The sequence below is a fragment of the Micropterus salmoides genome, unplaced genomic scaffold, assembly GCF_014851395.1.
Source record: "Micropterus salmoides isolate LMB-PRFRI ecotype aquatic unplaced genomic scaffold, ASM1485139v1 Ms_hic_scaffold_1, whole genome shotgun sequence".
NCBI classification, from domain to species: Eukaryota; Metazoa; Chordata; class Actinopteri; order Centrarchiformes; family Centrarchidae; genus Micropterus; species Micropterus salmoides.
Genome location: NW_024040040.1, coordinates 51,858,482 through 51,880,131, shown reverse-complemented (window position 1 = coordinate 51,880,131; position 21,650 = coordinate 51,858,482). Strand labels below are relative to the sequence as shown.

The following is a 21,650-nucleotide window of genomic DNA, read 5'->3' as shown; positions in this document are numbered from 1 at the left end:
CAACAGAAACAAAGAAATATTGCTACTTCAACAAGTAAACTTGATCAGTTTAAAACAAATATTAGTTCAGAGGATCTTCTGTGTACAAATGTGACCACTTACCAAAAATTTTCATTTTTTCAATTTTCATTCATTTACTTTAACGACTAACAGCGGACATTTTCTACAGTTTCATAAAGAAACACAAGTCTTTGTGACTGCAGACTAAATTTAGTGCAAGAAACATGAAAATATGAACAAAAGGACATTTACAACTTTATGCATGGAAGTTATGTCTGAACAGAAATTAGCTTCAATTGTTAATTAAACATATCAGATCTGGGTCAATGATGTATAAGGATTTTCAACAGGCCAATTTTAAAATACAAAAAACTAAAACATTTATTGGCATTGTTCAAACATTAAGAATGCTGAGTACACAAAAATGAATGTAGTTTTTTCAAATTAAATGATTTTAGTGTTTTTTCAGCTACATAAACTGTTTGTGGCCTTACAAAATGTCATGTGGTGCGACCATAATTTATTTTAAAATTAATTAATTTCCTTAACATGCTTAACAGTTTTTACAAGTTCTCAGTAAAATAAAGGTTTTAGATACAATGTATTTGCTTTTCTTTTGGGTTTTTGTAAATAATGATCTTATATTTTTGCTCTATAATGTCACAATCCCCTTCTTATATGTAGTTAATTGATTAATTTTCTCTGTAAATTGAATAAAACTGATAAAAATATTTAAAAAATACCATTCACTTAAAATTACAGTATCAGTAATTAATATTTCAGTCACAGGAATGAGATATTTTATTTTTAATTTAATACAGTTATTGTTATTATTGGTCGCACCACATGATGAGTGGTCGCTCCAAATGACATGAACACTGCATATCATTAAAAATATATATTTAAGGAGCTCAATAAACAAAAACTTTTAAACAAAAAATATATTTTACCAGATATCATTATTAAAATTTAAAAGAATTTTCATGAACACAAACATTTCATAAAATTTTTTGGATGAAAATCTCATTAGAAACATTTATTTTAGTGCAGTACACATTCACGGCTTTGTTTTGAACAAACATAACTTGACAATATATTTAATCTAATTTCATTAACTGTAGGTATGTTTTTCCTCATTTATTGGGTGTGTCAGAGGTGTTACCCAATCAGCAGCCACATTTAAAAGACAGTGAAGTCCAGTGGCTGGCGTACGTAACAGGATGTTCAAGGCACCACCATTTCTGTTGAAATAAATGCTCTGCTACATTTTGTTAGGGCTAAAGTTGCCTTCAAACTGAAAATAACTCTACATTTACTTGATTTCACAGGGAATGGAACGCGGTTCTCCTGTGTGAAAGTCCTGGGTTTGACTCAGCCAACACGGCCAATAGAGGTCGTTAAAAACCTAAACATGGGTCGTAAAGCAGCACAATAAATCAAGTGAGGACGGGCTCCTACGCCAACATGTTCACAAAAAAAATGCATTTCCTCCTAAGAAATGGAAACACACAAGAGCAACATGTTGCATCATATAGTTTTCATTTTAAATTTTCTTAAAGACTCAATATTTTTGCTTCTTTTAGCAACTCCGCTTTTGCTGCAGGGTCAAAATTAACATACTGTCCATGGCGAGCAGTGTTTCTTTACTTGGGAGTGGCATCTGGTAAAACAGTTACAATTAATTAAATATTACAATAAAAGTACTTTTTATGTAAAAGTCATAGATTGAATATTAAAGGACAAAAACTAAATTGAACATGAAAATGAAATTTATAATCAAAACAAATATTGGTAGAAATAACTTTATATTAATTGTTTTTCTGAGGTCATACTACATGTTATCCAAAAGTGGCAACTACATACCAGCTTTTACAATTTTACATTTTTCCAGCTTTGAGAAAGAGTTAAAAACCTACTTGCTGTTTCAATGGGTCCTTGGCAAAATTGGTATATTATTCAACTTCCTGTCTTCTAATGGATTTCAACATAAAAGTCGTTTGTTGATGGTCGCACCACATGATATTTATAAAATGGACATCATCGGACAAAGTTTGCTTGTGTATTATTATGGAAATATAAATACAGACGCTTTGCGATTTTGAAGAGGACGACAAAACAATCTGCCAAATAGGGCAAAACACAATTTTCAATAGATTAAAAGTAATTTCAAAGTTTTCAAAACAGCAGTCATGGCTGGACAGTCGCAACCACATGACATTTTGAGACTTCAATTATCAGAAAAATTACAAACAGCTAATGTTTTTTTAAACTTAAAGGTGAGTACATATATGGGAGAGGTCCTGTATTTATATGGTATGCTTTTATGCTTTCAACCTTTTTTTGTCAAAAAAAATCAAGTTGGACACAAAATGTAGGCGTCACGTCATTGACCCATCTACAATAGTAACAGTAACAACTGTTAATTAAACATATCAGATCTACAATAGTAACAGAGAGTCAGTGAACTGACCTCAGAGTCTCCAGTCTGCAGTGGGATCCTCCAGAAAACCACACAGCAGCTTCACTCCTGAATCCTGCAGGTTGTTGTCACTCAGCTCCAGCTCTCTCAGATGGGAGGGGTTGGACTCTAGAGCTGAGACCAGAGAAGCACAGCTGCTCTCTGACAAACTGCACCAACTCAATCTGAATAAAGAATAAATGATGTAACGTTAGAAGACAATGTTCCTGCTTGAAATCATTCAGTGTTTAATAATCTGTTCAGAGCTGAAGAAGGTTTAGAATGTAGAAGTTTAGAAAATGGAAATATTTTATTGTCTGATAGTTGAAATAGAGATTATTTATTTATTCATTGTATTTATCTATTTTATTATCATTTCTTTAAAAACATGATGTGGAATAGAAGCTGATAATCAGGAAGAGCGTTACGTCTGTTTGTGTTATTATTTCTAAGTCTGTGGATGAAACGTTAAGTCAGCTGTCAGATTGCCGGCTGATGATTGGTTCTGACGGATCCTTCTACTTGCAGACTGCATCAACACGGACTGTTCTTAACAACGAGAACACTGCGACGGTGACAATACTATGGGAACGCCCCTGGGCGTGGCAGGGCTGAACTATGAATGAAACTACTCCAATCCTATTGGTGTTACTAGAACAGTAGTGTGTGATGGCGTAACAGGAGGGGGTATATAAGCACGCCGGCACATAGGACACATTAGCCCTTTCTATGAAGCAAGGCACTCCAGGCGGGGTGAGGTGTGGTGGACCGACGCAGTGTCTCGTTCCCCTTCTCAGGGAACAAGTGTTACATACGTTTTCTTCTTCATGAACAACAGGGACTTGTAGTATAATGCAAATTTCTTGAGGACAGTAAAAAGAGGCTGTGTTTTCAAACATTTACATTTGTGGATGAAAAATTTACCCGAGATAATTAAAGTGTTTAAAAGCAGTTCATAATTTTTGTCCTTCATTATAATTCCAAATGTGATGTTATCGCTAGTGAACTTGGAGAGAGACCTGGAGATCCAGCCAATCATACATGTCACACCAGAATGTGTTCCTGTAAGGACAGAAGAAAACCAAATGATCCGTGGTCTCCATGTCCTCATCACAGAATATACAGTTAGTTGGATCAATGTTAAATCTATGTGAGAGGAGATCTCTTAATGTGTCATTAAATACTTTGAAGTGAAGCTCTTTAGCTTTTGGTGATAAAGGTAACTTTAAGAAGTCTGTGCGTAGTTTCTTCAGAGAAGAATGAAAATAAGAGAGGCAGCATTTCGGCTGCAAGTCAGAGTGAAGAGATCACAGAACACTTTGTTTCTACAGAACTGGTGACCAGCAATCATCAGTGAAGGAAGAAGACAGGGGTTGAACATATGAGGTAGTGCATTTTTTGCCATCAAAAGGAAGGCAGATGGGATGCTTTGGATAACCGTGTCATAATGTTTACGATTACACTGGATATTAAGTTTTGTACCGAAATCTTCAAAAGATAAAACATTTCCATAGTTGTCCAGTAAATGTGTGACAGATAAATATTGTTTTCCATCCAATCGTTGAGATACAGGGACTTATTTCTAAAGAGAATGAATCTGCGGTTCCAGGTGGGTATGTTATGGGGAGTAAAATTGTGTTTGTACAGGAGTTTCCATTATAACAGAACTTGTGAATGAAACTCAGACAGTTTTATAGAAAGTTTTGGAACATCAAAATCACAGCGCAAAAAACAATTCCCTGGACACACAATACCAGAAACTTCCACTGTTTGCTAGAAGGCATCTTAACCATTTAATCCTTAAGGTTCCATTTATACACTCAAAGTCTGTGGCTTGTAGCCCACCATCTTCATAGTCTTTCACTAAAGTCGCTTTTTTCAGATAATGGGGTTTCTTTTCCAGATGTAGTCAAAGTTTAATGTATTGATGGTTTTGACAGCTTTGCTGGGGATGGACAGAGAGTAGGCTGGATAAATGCATCTTGAAAAACTTTCCATTTTGGTAATATAAATGCGACCAAACAGAGAAAGATCTCTATTTAACCATCTGTCTAGTCTTGCTTTACATTCATCCAATTTGTTCCAGACATTTAAAGATTCACTTAACTTAATATCTTTGGTTATATGTATGCCCAAGTATTTCACTGCAGTTTTAATAGGGATACCATATGCTGCCTCAAGGTGGCAGTCATGTATAGACAACAGCTCACACTTTTTCAGGTTCGCTTGTAACCCGGATGTCTTTGAGAATGAGTCTATAGTTTCAGTTTTCTTTGGGACCTGCTCAACATTTTCAGAAACAGAGTGGTGTCGTCAGCCAGTTGATTTATAACTATTCGGCTATCAAAGACATTTAACTGCTCGATATCTGAATTTTGATGAGGATTGACAACATTTCAGCTGTTATTATGAAGAGTGAGGGTGAGACGTTGCAGCCTTGTTTTATACCTCTGTTGATATTGAAGCGAGGCGTGGTGCCACCTGGGAGAGATATTGAGCTGAGTCTCGTAATAAAAACATTTTATAGTGTTTCTGAATTTTTCCCCCAAACCACAGAGTTCCAGAGCCTTAAAAATAAAGGGGTGTTCTGTCGTGTCAAACGCCTTATTAAAAATCCATAAAGAGAATAAAGCCGTCGTCCTTTATATGCTCATTATATTCAAGTAAATCAAGGACAAGGCGAACATTATTGTGTATTGATCCACCTCTCATAAATCCTGATTGGGTGTCACTTATTATTTGAGGAAGACCCTTTTGAAGACGATTTGAAGATATGTGTGTTAGTAATTTATAATCATTTTAAATAGTGTAATCGGTCTCCAGTTGTCCAAGAATTTGGGATCTTTGTTTGGTTTTGGAATTAGAACAATTGCCTCAACGTCTGTGGAAGTGAGCGGTTGTTTAAAGCTTCTTTAAGTGTTTCAAATAAAAGTACTTTGATATGCTCCCAGACATGTTTATAAAAGTTGGCTGCGAGGCCATCTGGACCAGGGGAGCGGTCCGAAGTCAAACATTGCAATGCCTTTTCAAGCTCGTTATACGTGATCTCTGACTCACATGTGATTTGGAAGTCCTCATTTATTTGGGGAATAAAACCTCTGATTTGGTGAAAGAAGGCCTCTGTTGCATCAGCTGAGAATCTAGAAGAATATAATTTGCTGTAAAAGGAATAAACTTCATTGGTTATAGTTTTAGGATCAGAGCATTCATTTTCATTAATGACCAGTGTTTCTGTTATTTCTTTCCTGGCGGGTTTTCTCTAATCTACAGAAATAAGAAGAGTTTCTCTCTCCTTCTTCGATCCACTTTGCTCTGGATCTGATGAAGGCTCTATTTGCTTTTCTTGTATATTATTATCTAATTTGGTTTGTAGTGTAAGTAGTTTCCTTTTGTCAGTACCTGTAAGTGTGGGTTTATTACAGCAGAGACTTTTCTCTCTTGTCAAATTGGTCTCTTCTAAAAGGGCAGATTGTTGCAATTGTTTACTCTTATTTTGAATTTTAAGTATTCCCATTTAGAGCTATAAGACAGAAGGTTGGGGTCTTGAGTAATTTCATAAATTATGTCTTTAATCCCTTGGCAATACAGTTGGGACTGTAACAAGCTGGCCTTGAGTTTCCAGTAACCCTTGTTTCGTTTGTGATAATTACTGGGTTTTAAGGTGAGATTAATAAAGCAGTGGTCAGACAGGGGAGCAGAAGATATAGAGCAGTCAGATACTAAGTTTTTTAAGTTGGGGTGTATAAAGCGCCAAGGGTCAGACAGATCAGGAGCTACAGAAACTGACTAGATGAGGGTTATAGTGATGGTTATGAAACCTGGAGGGTTAGCGGTCTAACCATTCATTAAATACCATATTGAAGTCTCCTCCTAAGATAATATTAGTTGTTGGATAACTTAATTTCAAACTTTTAATGAGACCATCAATTTCAGAGAGAAGATTTTTGATTTGGTTTGTGTTGTTATAACCATAGACATTTCCCAGGATAATAAAAGAGTATTTAATTGAAAGAATGCAGAGGATCCAGTGACCATCTGTGCTCTTTTTGGATGTCACTATCTTCCCAGGGAAGTTGTTCAGAAGGACAGCAGTACCTGCAGAACGATTAATTCCATGACAAAATAAAATATTATCACCCCATTGATTGGACCAAAATTTTTCATCCGCATCAGTCAAGTGAGTCTCTTGTAGCAGGACACAGTGTGGTTTCTTACTTTTACAGAAGAGAAAAATTGCCTTTCGTTTGATGCTGTCTCTAAGGCCCCTTGCATTGAACGAAATGAAACAGAATTAGAAGCAACAGTTAACAGTAGACAATAACCTCCCACTTAGGAATAACAACACGAGGTCTGTCAGCAGGAGAAAAACTGCTTTGGAATGTGAACATAAGGCAACGTCAACTTGAAAACAGTCAACTTGGAAGTCCTTCGTAGGAATTTAAACAAGTGTCTTCACGTTAGACAGTGAAGAGTTAGTGAAGCGTTGTGAGAGTGTGGCTAAGGAGCCACAATTCTTTTCTCATTTATGTATCCAGATGGGCCCCTGAAGTAGCTGACCTGCTTCTCTGGCCTGCTTAATCTGAGAGAATCTGTTGAGAAACACTAACAGGATTTCTCCAGCTTTAACTCATAAAGGGCAAAAACTTAATAATGTCTTGTTTTATCAAACACCTAGTTAACATTTATTTGTGATGAAATTACAAGTCATCGTCTCCTGACAATACAACAAGCTCTGAGGCAGCTGCCCTGAACTGCAGTCCATGTAGGCTATTTGAGCCAGAGGCCGACTTTGCAGGAGCTCCTGACACACAGGAAGTCAGCTGACTTCCTGTAACTGGAGAGAGGGAAGAAGCGACACTGAAAACAGGGAGGAAGCTGAAGCAGAAAGAGTTCAGTTAGAGTCCCAGAACTGAAGGCTGAGGCAGGGTGAGTGTTAATCCAACATTTTATTATGTTACTGTCAAAGTCTCTGAGGCAGTTTTCTCCCTGTGGACTGGAGAGGAAAGAAACCTTAGAGGGAACTTGTGTGTTACTTCCTGTTCTCTTGTGACTCTTGGACAGACTTGTTTTCTGATTCTTGTGCTCTGAGCTCACAGTCAGAGAGATTTACTGTGACGTTTCACTAATCCCTCTTTCTGAAACGGGGCCCTGAGGGCAGCAGAGTACAGGTGGTTATCTGGGTGGGTTGGGTCCCGGATTATGTCTGTGGCCCGACGGAGACATCAGGGTCACTGAGTCGTCCCATATGGACGCATTGGTCAAGAGCCATAGTCGTCAGTTTTTGACGGTAAAGGCAGGTTGATATTTAACCGAAAAGACCGAGGAAGGAGGTGGTTGGAGGGCCAGAACCTCGACTTTAAACCAGGAGAACGGGGTTTGTGTCCCACGTGAAACAAAAAGTCAGCATTAAATATTTTTAACTTATGTGTTAACTGACATACGTAGTTATTTAAACCCAAACCATGATCTTTTCCTAACCTTAACCAAGAAGTTTCTGTGCCTAAACCCAACCAAACTGCAACATTTCACGAAATGGCGATGTTTATTTTGAAAGTTTATACCGGACGTTGCATATTTATTATTAACTTTACCGTTTTTTTGTTGTTGCTAAGCGTTGCTAACTTGATAAATCTCAATAATTGAAGCAAAAGGGCCGCCCAGGGCGTTAAAAAACGACGACAAAGGGCCTCGACCAGGCGTCAATATGTGACGAGTCGGGAGGAAGAACGTGTTGGTCAGTGAGAGAGAGCAGCTGTGTGTTGGTGATGTTCTGAGCTGGTTTAGTAACTCTCTGTAGGGCCTTTCTGTCAGCCTCAGTGCAGCTTGTGAACCACAGCAGGATGTCATGAGAGAAGATCCATGAGGAGCTGCTGGGACAGGTTCACCTTCCTCAGTGCCCTTCAAAAGTAGAGCTGCCTGTTTCCCAAGTGTCCATGTGAGGTCCAACAAATGCTGCTGACTCTCAACTCTCTCCCTTGATGTATAGATGAGCATTTTCCTCTCTTTTCCTCCTGAAGTCAAGCATCAGTTCCAGAACCAGGTTCTTTTACGCAGCTGCTATACCGACACGGAACCTGCAACTTTTAAAAGTTGATCCCCGATTGCAAAGTCAAAATATGTTTTACTTGTGCAGAGAACTGGTTTCTTGTGTTCTGAGCTCACAGTCAGTGTCACTGTTTTACCTCTCAGACTGACTGAAGTCCAGAAGATGAGTGTTTGTGTGGAGGAAGAGGAGGACGGAGCAGAGTCTGCAGGATCCAGCTGTCTGTCTATGAAGAGTGACTGGTCCAAAGGAAACCTCCAGAGTTCAGTCCTGAACCTGGACCCTCAGACACAAAGTAAGAGACAGTTTTTACTGTAAACTGACCTGATGGAAGATGATGCATTGAGGATGAAGACAAAATGTTCTGCTAACAGATTTATATTCCTGATGCAGAACTATTAGTGCAGATACTGTTTCAAACTAAGATGGATCTGATTTGATTTCTGGAGCAAAACACCTGAGAACCTCCATTTCAGAATTTACACTTCAAGAACATCTTCATATATTTTTGCCCTCACGTTGACGTCACTGTAAAGATTTAGAAGGATTCAGAATCTGAAAGAATCTGCTTCAAATGTGTCCTTCATTTTCTCCTATTTGTCCTCTAAACACTGAGCTGTTTGGCTCTTCCTCAGATCAGCTGTTCTGATCCACCAGATGCATCTTGAATCACTTCAGATCATAATTGTGCAACATGTGGTGAAAAAGCATTTGTAGTTCAGCTTTGCTCACCTTGATGAACACTTTGCTTTGAATCATTAGTAAGTGGAGCTTTGAGCTCAGATTCTCTCCACCATATATTGTTCCTAAAGGTGAAGAACAAACATCCACGGGCAGCACTGATGGAAAAGTTAGCAGTGGATGGAAAAAGGGCAGAAAATTGGACCACTTCTCTTTTTACAATATTTGAATAGTTTTCATGTGATAGTTGACAGTAGAGAGTGACAGGAAACAGAATGACATCCAAACAAGGCTCCGTGTGGACTTGAACCTGTGACACCGCTGTTACATGCTGTGTGTTTAGACCACTTCTAAGCTCAGTTCAAAGCTAACTAACTCAAGCTAAGCTGCCCAGAGTGACTGTAAAACAGTGAAGGACATAATCAGCTCTCTTTAATGGAGGCTTTTACTGTGAAGGAGCTGCAGGAAGTGTTGAGTTTGTGTTAATAACAAACTGCAGGCAGATCACTAAATGTTTAATCAGACAGTCAGACAGGAAAAGCAGTTAATTAGTGTTTCTGAGAGCAGGAGAGCTGAAATAAAAGGAACAATCATCTTCATTACTGACTGAAAGCTGAATTCAAACAGAAAAGTAACGACACTTTTACTGTTCTCTGTGACCATCTGAGCTTCTACACAGTGTCGGACACATCTGGAGATTTTTCAACAACAAGCAACAAATCATTTTAGTTCTAAAGAAATGTCTTCACAGAGAGAGGAAGAGGAGTCCTGTTCCTGTGGAGGAGCAGCCGTCCTGCTGTGCTTTGTGTCAGGACGTCCTGAAGGATCCAGTCTCTACCAGCTGTGGACACTGGTTCTGCAGACGGTGCATCACCTCATACTGGGACCAGTCTGCTTCATCGGGACACTCCTCCTGTCCCCAGTGTGGAGACAGATCCAGAACCAGAGCTGGACTGCAGACAGCCAGTCAGAGCAGCTCTGTACAAAGTAAGACTGGACATCTGTCTGCTTCTTCAGATATTCTGATGTTGATGGTTTTTATATTAGTAATGAAAATAATCAGCACATATTCTTTGTTTTATCTCCTATTGTTTCTCTTCTTTAGTGAGAGGTGGTCTGCAGGAGGTTTAGATGAACATAAGATCAGTCTGAGGAGGAGATGTGAACGTGTGACTGAAGGAAGTGATGAAACAGGAAGTGGAACCCTCCTCAACAGGATCTACACTGAGCTCTACATCACAGAGGGACAGAGTGAAGAGGTTAATACCCAGCATGAGGTGAGGCAGCTTGAGACAGCTTCCAAGAAGAAGACCCTCCATGACACTCCAATCAGGTGCCAGGACATCTTTAAAGCCTTACCTGGCCAACAGAGAGCCATCAGAGTGGTTCTGACCAACGGCGTCGCTGGCGTTGGAAAAACCTTCTCAGTGCAGAAGTTCACTCTGGACTGGGCAGAGGGCTCGGAAAACCAAGATGTCGGTCTGCTGGTTCTGCTCTCGTTCAGGGAGCTGAACTTGATCAAAGATGAGCGGCACAGTCTCCTCACGCTGCTCCATGTTTTCCATCCAACATTACAGAAGGTCCCAGCAGAGAAGCTCGCCGTCTGGAAACTGTTGTTCATCTTTGACGGCCTGGATGAAAGCAGACTTTCATTGGATTTCCACAACAGTGAGGTTGTGTCTGATGTCACACAGAAGTCATCAGTCAACCTGCTGCTGACAAACCTCATCGAGGGGAATCTGCTTCCCTCGGCTCTCGTCTGGATAACTTCCCGACCTGCGGCGGCCAATCGGATCCCTCCTTCGTTGTCGGCAGGGTAACAGAAGTACGAGGCTTCACTGACGCCCAGAAGGAGGAGTACTTCAGGAGGAGAGTCAGTGATGAAGAGCTGTCCAGCAGAATCATCTCACACATCAAGACCTCCAGGAGCCTCCACATCATGTGTCTAATCCCAGTCTTCTGCTGGATCACTGCTACAGTTCTGGAGCACATGTTGACTACAGAGCAGAGAGGAGAGCTGCCCAAGACCCTGACTGACCTGTACTCACACTTCCTGCTGGTTCAGATAAAGAGGAAGAAGCAGAAGTACGATGAGGGACATGAGACGAGTCCACAGGAGCTGACGGAGGCTGACAGGGAGGTTCTTCTGAAGCTGGGGAGGCTGGCGTTTGAACAGCTGGAGAAAGGAAACATCATGTTCTACCAAGAAGACCTGGAGCAGTGTGGTCTTGATGTCACAGAGGCCTCGGTGTACTCAGGAGTTTGTACAGAGATCTTCAAAAGAGAGAGTGTGATCTTCCAGAAAACAGTCTACTGCTTTGTTCATCTGAGCGTTCAGGAGTTTCTGGCTGCAGTCTACATGTTCCACTGTTACACCAGCAGGAACACAGAGAGACTGGAGGACTTCATGGGGAAATACTGGGATGATTACAATTATGATGATGACAGGGACAATGACCATGATCCATCCCTGGATGTCTTCCTGAGGAGAGCCATGCAGAAATCCCTCGACAGTAAAAATGGCCACCTGGACCTGTTTGTTCGCTTCCTTCATGGCCTCTCTCTGGAGTCCAACCAGAGACTCTTAGGAGGCCTGCTGGGTCGGACAGACAACAGTCCAGAAATCATCCAGAGAGCCATCAACAACCTGAAGGAGATGAACAGTGATGAGATCTCTCCTGACAGAAGCATCAACATCTTCCACTGTCTGACGGAGATGAACGACCACTCAGTACATCAGGAGATCCAAGAGTTCCTGAAGTCAAAGAACAGATCAGAGAAGAAACTCTCTGTGATCCACTGCTCAGCTCTGGCCTACATGCTGCAGATGTCAGAGGAGGTTCTGGATGAGTTGGACCTGCAGAAGTACAACACATCAGAGGAGGGACGACTGAGACTGATTCCAGCTGTGAGGAACTGCAGAAAGTTTCGGTAAGTCCAGATGTGATTATCAACACTGTAAAGCTGAAGCATCAGTATTACAGTAAAGATACACACTTTACACACTCGCTCAATATAAAACCTCCACACTATAAAAGTTTCCTAAACTAGTCTTAAAGCTGCTGATTGAAATAATTCTACATGTGTTAAACTCCAAATGTCTCCAAACATCATTTCTGTGTTTCTATCCATCAAGTTAGTGACACAAGTATCTTCTATCATCTTCTATCTTTCTTTGGGTGATGGAGGCTTGATACAAATCCAGCAGGAAAACTTGAGGATTAAGAGTTTGTGCTGAAAATGTTTTGACAGTCGTCATTTTATCACAGCAGTCTTTTTATTTTTCCACTGATCCAGTGTCTGCACTCTGTTCCTATACTGTGTCTGTTTCTTGTTCTTCTATGCAGACACACAGACATGTCGTATCTGTGATCTGCTGGAGCTAACGGCACTTGAAGGGTTTTCATTATATTCTCTGCAGTTTCTGAGCTATTTCATATGAAGGACTGTTCTGTTTATACAATATCTATAATTATTGTTTGATATGAGAGGATGTGAGGGGAGGCCATCCTCCCTCTTGAAGAGAAACAGAACATCCCCCTCTCCATCCTCATTAAATAAATGTGCCACTTTACATAGTTTAGTTCCAACAATGAATGTCTCTTCATGTGTTTTGCTGCATTAGAAATGAGTTTGATTTAGAAACAGTAAGGAAGCTCTCTCTCTGGTAGGATTTGAATGGACAGTCTTTGTGTATTTAGCAGCTGGTTTCCTCAGACATCAGCTCATTACACAGTCAGCTGCTGGGACGGCCTCCAGGTTCATTCTGCCAGTGAAGGAGAGCTCAGCAGCTTCAGTTCAGTGGAGGGATTTTATCATCACCGAGCTCAGAGAAGAAATGATGCTGTTAAACAGCTGAACTCCACTTGAGAACAACTGTTACCCAGAACATGTTAATAATACAGTCTTCAGTACTAATTATACTATCAATGCAATAGATGTCATTAAATGAATTTAATGGGAGATGAAAAGCAGATGCAGTGACATAATAAGATAAACACACACAAGCACATGACTGAGGTAAATCTATACGAGTGCAGTTCAACCTGCAGTGATTTTACAGCTCAGTGAACATCACGTTAAAATAAAGTTTAATAAACACAAATCACAGCACCTGTTAATCACAATATGACATGTTCACATTACAGTCAGACACTTTTGTCCAAAGCAGTAATAATGTGCTTCATTATGTTGACACTTTGACATGTGGACAGGAGGAGCTCAAGTTTCAAACCACAAACCTTGTGATCAATGGCTGAGCAGCTGAGCTGCAGCCGCTCATGTTAATGTGCTTTGTGATGCAAAATGAACTGTGCCTTTGTTTGTTTTTAGAACAAAGTGTCAGATTTTATTATACTTTAAGTTTTATATTCTGTCATCACAGACTTTCTGACTGTGGACTCTCAGAGATTCACTATGAAGTCGTGGCCTCAGCTCTGAAGTCCAACCCCTCCCATCTGAGAGAGCTGGACCTGAGTAACAACAATCTGCAGGATTCAGCAGTGAGGCTGCTGTCTGCTGGACTGGAGAGTCCACACTGTAGACTGGAGACTCTGAGGTCAGTTCATGTATTTTGCTCTAATCCAAATTTAATCCATAACAGAAGTTTCAAATTTCCTTCAGTTCTCTTGTTATCTGCGTTTGTCTGAGCACAAATCACAACAACTCTTTTTTTTGTCAGTCTGAACAGTTTCCACATTTAGTCTGAACTCAAACTGGATTCATGTTATTAAGGAAACTGTAGGATTTATCCTCAATGTGCTGTGAAATTAAATCTAATGTTTATCATTTTTGTTACAAGTTAGACACGTGTATATATAAAATTAAAAGAAGTTTAACACATTTTCAGGAATAATGTCCTTTTATACAAAACCTTTAGAATACAGTGTTTTACAGGAAGTTATACATTTATACATAGCAGCTCAAACACACACACAGAGTGTAAAGCATATTTCCAGATGCAGCTGTTTGAAGTATCGTGTCTGATCTGTTACCGTGATTTTTCAGCTTCCCTCTCATCCTCCTCTCAGTCACTGCCTCCACACTGTTCACTTCCATCCCCACCACCTTTTAACATGGGGGCAATAAAGAACCACTTAGAAAATGGATGAGTAAGTATTAGGTCACTGCTCCTAACAGAAAACCTGTTCCTTGTGGTGATCATCCTGATATATCGGGCTTGTGTGGGGACAAAAAGTGAACGTGCTGCCGTCTCGACAAAGAGCTCCAGGATGCTTTCACTTGTTCGTGCTCAGCAGTTGTGCTGCAGTGAAGACATTTCCAGTTTGCAGAGCTCACAGAGCAACATGTTGTTGGGTCTCTGTCTAAAATTCTTTGTGATGGTCGTTTTTTTGTTCTGCAGCTCGTTCTCCGGACGGAATCGCTGCTTTAACTGGACGCAGCACTTCACTGCGACCCGCCGACGCATGTTATGCAAATAAAGATATTTCCTAATCGATGACATCAATTTCGTGGATAATTGGGCCCAGCCCTACACCACATCATTTGATGTGACTTTGTGTTCTGACTCAGCCAGTAAACAGGAGCATAAATAATACACTACATTTGTACAGGAAGGAACTCGGTTACATTTAAGATGAAGAGAACGAGACTCTCTCTTTGCTCAGTGCACATTTGATCCAGTTAGAAGGACGACTGAGGATGAAGCTCACAGTCAGTCAGCTGTGTGTTGATGGAGATGACAGTGGTGATGAGGAGAGGCTAAATCTGTGCTTTGAAATGAGAACCAGAAGTGCTGGGACAGGTGTTAAAGAGCTGGAGTTTTGTATTTACTTATTTATTTCATGTTGAACATTTTGGAATTCTGTAGAAAACATCTGTCTTAGTATTTTTCATAAAATGACACCTGATTGTTCTGAACTAGAAGAAGCAGAAGAAAATGAAAGTAACAGAAGTACCAACATGTCTGACTTATTCCAGACTGGCCTGAGATCAGTCAGCGATCCAGGCCACCAGGTCCTGATCCACCTGCACCTGCTTAACGTTAGAATGTAAGTTCAATAGAAATATATAAAAGATAAAAAGGTTACAACTAGGAAAGGGGAGGGAGCTGCTGTGTCATGCTGCCACTCTCTGCGGCGCTGGAAGCTAGTAGTGTTGAGCTCCACATTTAAAACCTGAACACATCTGATGATTGGATTAGAAATGGATTATTATCTCCATCATTTATTCTCTATTCAGATTGAGGGGCTGCAGTTTGTCAGAGATCAGCTGTGCTTCTCTGGCCTCAGCTCTGAAGTCCAACCCCTCCCATCTGAGAGAGCTGGACCTGAGAAAGTTGTGGTGACACTAAAGTGCAGACATAAGGCTGATATTATACTGATCCACACTGAGGATCTTAATGCTAAAGTCTCTTTTCTTCAGTGGTTTAGTCCATTGACTGTGGCAGAGCAATGTTGAGCTCCACATTTAAATCTTAATATAACAAGAAACATCTTCATCAAACATCAAATCCATGTTTTCACAGTATTGTGGGAGTCAGATCGTCACTGTTTAAAAGTACTCCAGTTGTTTTAGATGAGCCCAAACAAAGTGTTACCTGGATGATGACGTGCTTCATCAATACGTGACTGGACGACAGTACTCTGTGATTGGTCGATCAGCTCGCAGGTAACGTGGAGAGCTGGGAGAAGGTCTTACTTATTGCTCAGGTGAGTTTGAATCCAGCTTGACGCGATTTAGTAAAAAGTCTATTTTCTTTCATTTCTTTTTTCCTATGTGGCTCTGATGTAGAGCTCACTTATACAATCATGATCGCCGCCGTACATCAAAGATGCGACTTGAAACTCGCCAGGAACATGTTTGTGAATGTGAGACGAATCTGGGATGGAGGCAGTCCGCAGCTGCTGCGCACAACACGTGCACGCGTACGGCAACCAAAACCAGTAGGGCTCCAACCCCGGCAGCACAGTGCTCTGTAGAGGAGGCCAGTTTAGCGGCTGGAGAGGTGGTGGGCTGAGGCAGCGTGAAGTCTGACTCCCGCATCAATGGAGCCATTGTTATATCTTGGACAGCACGGCCAAAGTTAGTGATGTGGTCGAAACAGGTGAAGTGTTCAAAAGATAAAGGTACTTTAGCACCAGTCCAGAGCGGCTACAAGGTATGTTTACTGCTATAGTTTGTGTCTGAGTACATTTGAGTGTATTTAGTGCAAATTGCTAACTTTCCGGTTATGTGTTAAGCTAATGCATTGTCTTATTTTCTGTCTGTAAATTTCTGTTCAGCTCTTCCGTTGGTCTGTACGTTGCTCACTGCAAGGAAGTTCAATAAAAGACAACAGAGCATCAGTCAAGGCTGACCTTTTTTCCACTGCATAGTTACATGTTGTGTGTCAGCGGAGGCAGGTTTTCATGCTCCTTAAAGACAACACTCAGGGCTGGGAGGGTTACTTTAAACATGTAATACAATACAATTACTAATTACTTGTTTAAACATGTAATCTGATACTGATACTTTTAGTTACTTTGGATCACTTCAATACCAAACAGGCAACTGAAGACAAGAGAGTATCAAAGATTAAAATGAAATGAAATGAAAATAAAAGCCCAGCTTGTAGAGCGGCCATTCTGTAACATTATGCAAGCACTAACCTTATACCAGGGTAAAGTTAGAAGAAGAAAACAATCAATAAATAAACCTGGACCGAGAGAAATATGTTAGCAACAGTAGCTGATTATACAATATATAATATTGTGCATTTCTTCTTGTAAACAGCAAGAGTCACGTTTAATGTACGCATTGTTTGGTGCAGTACAGTTGGTAGTTTAAGTCCAGTGTATGACCACGGTTATGTGTTTGCCCTTTGACATGTTGTTTGAAGTTAAAAGAAGTGGCCATATTTAAAAAGTCAGTTGCATTAAGATTGGTGGGGTCATCAACATGAATATTAAAATCGCCACAAAGAACAATTCTGTCATAATTTAAAACCAGAGTAGATAAAAATTCAGGAAGTTCTGATAAAAATCCTCCAGGCGGTTTTGGGGGGGGCGATAAATTATGACAAATATGATGCAGCCCTCCAACTTTAAGAGTGAGAACTTCAAAGGAGTTAAATTCATCACAGCCTACTTGATGACATTTTAAATATTTCCTATACACGCTCACTAGCCCACCACCACGACCACTGACCCTCGGTTGACTAAAACAATCATATTGAGGCGGACACAGTTCAGCTAGCTGGCTATAGTCATTCATCTGCAACCAGGATTCAGTTAAAAACATAAAATCTAGATTTGCAGACAAGATAAAATCATTTAAGATAAAAGTCTTACTTGAAAGTGATCTCACATTGAAGAGAGCCATTTTAAATGAGTTTGTTCTGGGTGCTGGAGTTGGTGCAGTTGTCCTAATCCTTAAGAGATTACTAATATTTCTGTGTGGGATGTGCACATTTCGGTTTGCTGGTCTATGCGTGATGATGACAGGAATAGAAGTCTGTGGAACAGCGCTGGGAGCAGACGGCTTTACATGCCAGCAGGTGGAGACAGTTGTTTGTGGCAGTGAGGCAGAGATCTGTTCAGTGAGCGGTGGTGTGTCCAGGTGTGCTGCATGAATGATTAGTCATTCACGTAAGTCATGTGTGGACCGCACCACATGCTGTATGTGCGCAGCTAACATTTCTGAGCCCCGTTTGTTTGGGTGAAGTCCGTCTGTCTTAAAAGAGACATTCTTTGCCAGAAAATATTAAAATTATCCACATAACACACACGATGAGCCCTGCAGGTGGACTGGAGCCAGTCGTGGAGGCCAAGGAGTCTACTGAAGCGGCCAGCACCGCGACCGACTGTGGGAATGGACCAGAGATAAAAACGGACTTTCCACACTGTTTTAAAAAGTTAAAAAGACGGTTAAAATCTGATTTTGTCAGCTCAGACTGCCGAAGAGCTGTGTCATTTGTTCCGACATGGACTATCACTCTTGTGATGGAGGACGGAAGCGACGGCATCAGGTCCTGGAGTTTTTTTAAAATGTCAGCTGTGGTGGCACCAGGGAAGCAGTGAGTGGTAGCGTTAAAGAAACGGAGGTTTCTGGTTATGGAGTCACACAAAAGGGGACGAGGAGATGCCGGTTGTGGGGTTCACTGTGTGCGGACTGAGGATGGAGTGTGTGAGCTGCCGAGTGTTGTGTTGGAATAGCAGTAACAGACCTGAGAGAAGGGCTACCCGACGGTGCAGGGTAGAGACGGCCTCCGGAGCGTCTGAGCACAGCCTCCTTCAGGATCCTACGTCGGGAAGCGGAGGTTTTTGACCGGGATGGCGGCCGCCGGTCAGGCCCAGCGGCAGACCAGCGGCCCAGTGCAGGAGATGTAGCCGGTGGAGGAGATGCAACAGTGTCGGCAGGCACTATCCGTCAAAAGAGATCCGTATCAGGGAGGAGGAGGAAGATGGGGAGGAGGAGGAGGAGGCGGCGGAAGATAGTAAGACAGCTGGGCCAGAGGAGATTCTGACAGAAAGTGCAGATGTAGACATGGTTGGTGAGGAGAGCAGCCTGACAATCACTCGGCAGAAGAGAAAATCTGAAATCGACAGTAAAGGCTCAAAAGCAAAGAAGGTTACAGTCAGCAAAGACAAACAGAAGCAGACTGTGAAGGAGTCGATGGCGGAGTATGACTCCAGTGTGGAAGGCCGTTTAGATGTCTCACTGAACAAAATGACCCCAGGAGAGCTGAATAAACAGATTTATGGGGTTGAGAAAATCAAACTGTTTCTACAGAAAACAAAGAATGTAAAAGGGTAAAAGCTGAAAGTTTCTTTCCAGACAAAGAGGCTTTTCTTAACTCAGTCAAGTCACAGCTGAGGGCCAAAGGAAGAGAGGGTTTAACTGAGCAGGAGGTTCACAGGTTGAGGAAAATAGTGGTGAAGATCAGACATGAACTTAATGAAGAAGATGGAGAGGAATCAAACTAAAGGTTTTCTTTTTCTCAGTCTGTGTGTGCTGTCTGGTTGTCTCCTTTTTATTTCTTCAATGAGGGATTTAAAGTTGCTTCATTGAATTTAAATGGAGCTGCAGACATCAGGAAGAGGATGCAGCTATCTGAGCTGATGAAGCTGAAAAGTGTTGTTTGTCCAGGAAACACACAGCGACAGGTCCAGTGAAACTGACTGGAGATCAGAATGGGACGGGGAGGTCGTGTTAAGCTCCTTGACCTCCGTGAGCGGGGGGGTAGCCGTCCTCTTTTCTAAAAAGTTTCTGCCGACTTCTTCTGAACTTAAGGAAGGCTGATGATGGTCAGAGCCAAGTTTGAGTGTTTCACTCTCACATTCATTAATGTTTATGCTCCAAATGTCGGCTCAGAGTCCGTTTTATTAATCCTCTCAGTGACACTCTGACTAGCTGTGGTTCAGATGAGTTTTTATTTTTAGGGGAGATTTTAATTGGATTCTTTGGGCAGGAATCATGTTGAACCTCATGCTGCTTCGAAAAAGGCAATTAATGAAGTAATAAAAACACATGATCTTCCGGTCCTGCCGGGGGGGTTGGGATGGAGAAATGATGGTATAAAGTATCTAGGTATTTATCTTGGCAAAGAAGAAATGGTGAAAAGAAACTGGGAGGGCATGATAGAGACGATGAAAGGAAGGCTGAAAAAGTGGAAATGGCTGCTTGCTCAGATGTCCTTTAGAGGAAGAACTCTAGTAATCAACAACCTTGTAGCTTCAGCACTGTGGCATCGTTTAGCTTGTATGGAGCCACCTGCTGGCTTACTCTCAAAACTACAAGCAGTTTTAGTGGACTTTTTTTGGGACAGGTTACACTGGGTACCTCAGAGGGTGCTTTTTTTTTACCAAAAGAAGAAGGTGGGCGAGGCCTGGTACACCTAGCAAGCAGAGTATCAACTTTTACATTTAGTCATTTGGCAGACGCTTTTATCCAAAGCGACTTACGTTTGAGGAACCACATACAAGCATCAACGGAACATCAACTACAGATTTACAACTGACAATACATATTAGTAAGAGCAGCAATAAATACTAGTAAGAGCACACAGTACATATCACATTAATAATAATAATAATAATCCTTATTTGTAGAGCACTTTTCAAAAACAAGTTACAAAGTGCTTTAACAAGTGTAAAGAATAATACAAAAAAAAGATAAGAGCATGAAAATTTAATATAAAATTAGTAAAATACAATAAAATAAAAGGGATAAAATAAAGTCAAATAAGATCGGGAAAAGCTCTCCTATAAAAGTATGTTTTAAGAAGGGACTTAAAAGAGTTCACTGACTCAGTCGACCTGATTTCCTCGGGCAGGCTGTTCCAGAGCCTCGGGGCCCTGACAGCAAACGCTCTGTCCCCTTTAGTTTTCAGTCGAGACTCTGGAACAGACAACAGACCTCTGCCCGAGATCTCAAGGTACGTGCTGGTGCGTATGGGACTAAAAGGTCAGAAATATAACAAGGCGAGAGGCCGTGAAGAGCTTTAAAAGTGATCAATAGAATTTTAAAGTCAATTCTAAAACATACTGGGAGCCAGTGTAATGAAGCTAAAATAGGAGTAATGTGGTCATATTTCTTTGTTCTGGTTAAAAGCCTGGCAGCTGAGTTCTGGACAGTCTGGAGTCCATCAATAGATTTTTGGGTTAAACAGGTGAAAAGGCTGTTGCAATAATCCAGGCGTGATGAGATGAAGGCGTGTAAAATGGTCTTGGTGTCCTTAAAAGTTAACATAGATCGAATTTTAGCTATATTTCTAAGTTGATAAAAACATGATTGAACAAGCTTTGTGGTGTGCTGCTCGAAATTTAAATTACTATCAAACCAAACACCAAGGTTCTTTGCCACAGGCTTAATGTGATTTACTAGGGAACCAGCAGATGGCAGTATTTGATTTGCCATCTGCTGGGACCCGATGACCAGGATTTCTGTTTTGTCTGAGTTCAGCTGGAGGAAATTATTTGACATCCATTTTTTAACTTCACAAAGGCAGTTGTTAAGTGAACTCAGCATTCCAGGGGGTAGATACCTAGAGAAGGAAGTAAGAGTTAGCAAAAAGTGCAATCAATACAAGATCATTGTAGGGGATAGAGAAGAGCACAGGAAGTGCATGTTAGAGGTTAGGAGTTAGAGGTGTTATAAGAGGAAGTGTTCTCAGAAGAGATGAGTTTTCAAGAGCTTCTTGAAGTTAGAGAGGGACGCCCCTGCTCTGATGGCGTGTGGTAGCTCGTTCCACCATCGTGGTGTCACAGATGAGAACAGGGACTGAGATTGCTTTGTGTGAAGGGATGGCAGAGCCAGGCGGCGTTCGTTGGAGGAGCGTAGCGGCCGAGAAGGAACGTAAGTTTGTATTATGGAGTTTAGGTAGATGGGTGCAGACCCAGTAGTCACTCTGTATGCAGGCATTAGTGACTTGAATTTGATTCTGGAGGCCACGGGGAGCCAGTGGAGGTCACTGAGTAATGGAGTGACATGAGTCCTTTTGGGCTGATCAAAAACCAGACGCGCTAC

The 21,650-nt window shown here is 41.1% G+C and overlaps 1 pseudogene; it reads left to right on the top strand.

The window, feature by feature from the left end:
• Positions 1-21,650, top strand: part of LOC119896614 — an 858,889-nt pseudogene that overhangs the window by 785,863 nt on the left and 51,376 nt on the right.